The following is a 1,019-nucleotide window of genomic DNA, read 5'->3' on the forward strand; positions in this document are numbered from 1 at the left end:
TGTCCTCTGCACACCACGGTCCCCGCGAGCCCCTTCCAGCCCCTTCCAGCCCCTTCCAGCCGTGGGGGCGTGTAGCCCGGCCCCCAAGATGCCCTGTGCCTGGGCGAGCGGAGGCCTCGCAGCCTGCCCCCGCATCTCTGGAAGAACCCGGTCCTGGCACAGGGACCAGGGACCAGGGACATGTGAGTGACTGAGGCCCTGTGGCTGCTCACCGGCCTTCATCTCAGCTTCGATGAACAGAGAACATGCTGTGATAGTCTCTATAGACGCTGAAACGACATTTGGCAAAATTTACAAGCTATCCCTTATTAAAACTCTTTAAGATTAGAAAGAGACATGCTCATCTAGGTAAAGGTCTCTCTCAGAACCAACAGGAGATGGCGTTCTAAAGAGCCCAGCCCCACAGGCGTTCCGGTTCACGCCAGAAACTAAACTGGCCGAGGGCTCAGTGTTGTTTAGGGAAGTCCTGGCACTGCTGGCCCGGCAGCGGGCGGAGGACGGAGAAGAGAAAGTCGCAGTTGTCGTTCTTTGTAGACGATAGAAGGGCCGACCTATAAAATCTAAGCGCGTCAGCGGAAGACCCGTTGGCCGCATTCTGTAAGTTGACCCAAATGAACACACTTTATTTTCCTGGACAGACTCTGCTCTCTCCACACAGCCCGTACGTTCATGCTATTCCCGTGATGTGGGGTGCTTTTTGGAATACGACAGGTTCTAAAGTGCATTTGGAAGAGTAAATGTGTGCGAAGACAAAGAGATCTGAGTCCTGATGAATCGGGGTGCGTGGGGTGGCCGTGCGGGGGCGGGCACTTGTCCTTCGGGGCTCCCCAAAGGACACGCGTGTGACCTTGGAGTGGGAGCAGGCTCATGGACTGGTGGGACGTGCACAGACCCCAGGTATTTGGGAATTTAGGGATAAAAGGAGTATTTAGGGGGGGAATGATGGGTTATTTAATAAGCAGTGCTTTAGGACACTGGATCTGTGAAAGTGAGTTAGATCTTCTACCTCACCGTTTCCA

Source organism: Myotis lucifugus, unplaced genomic scaffold, assembly GCF_000147115.1.
Source record: "Myotis lucifugus unplaced genomic scaffold, Myoluc2.0 scaffold_1667, whole genome shotgun sequence".
NCBI classification, from domain to species: domain Eukaryota; kingdom Metazoa; phylum Chordata; class Mammalia; order Chiroptera; family Vespertilionidae; genus Myotis; species Myotis lucifugus.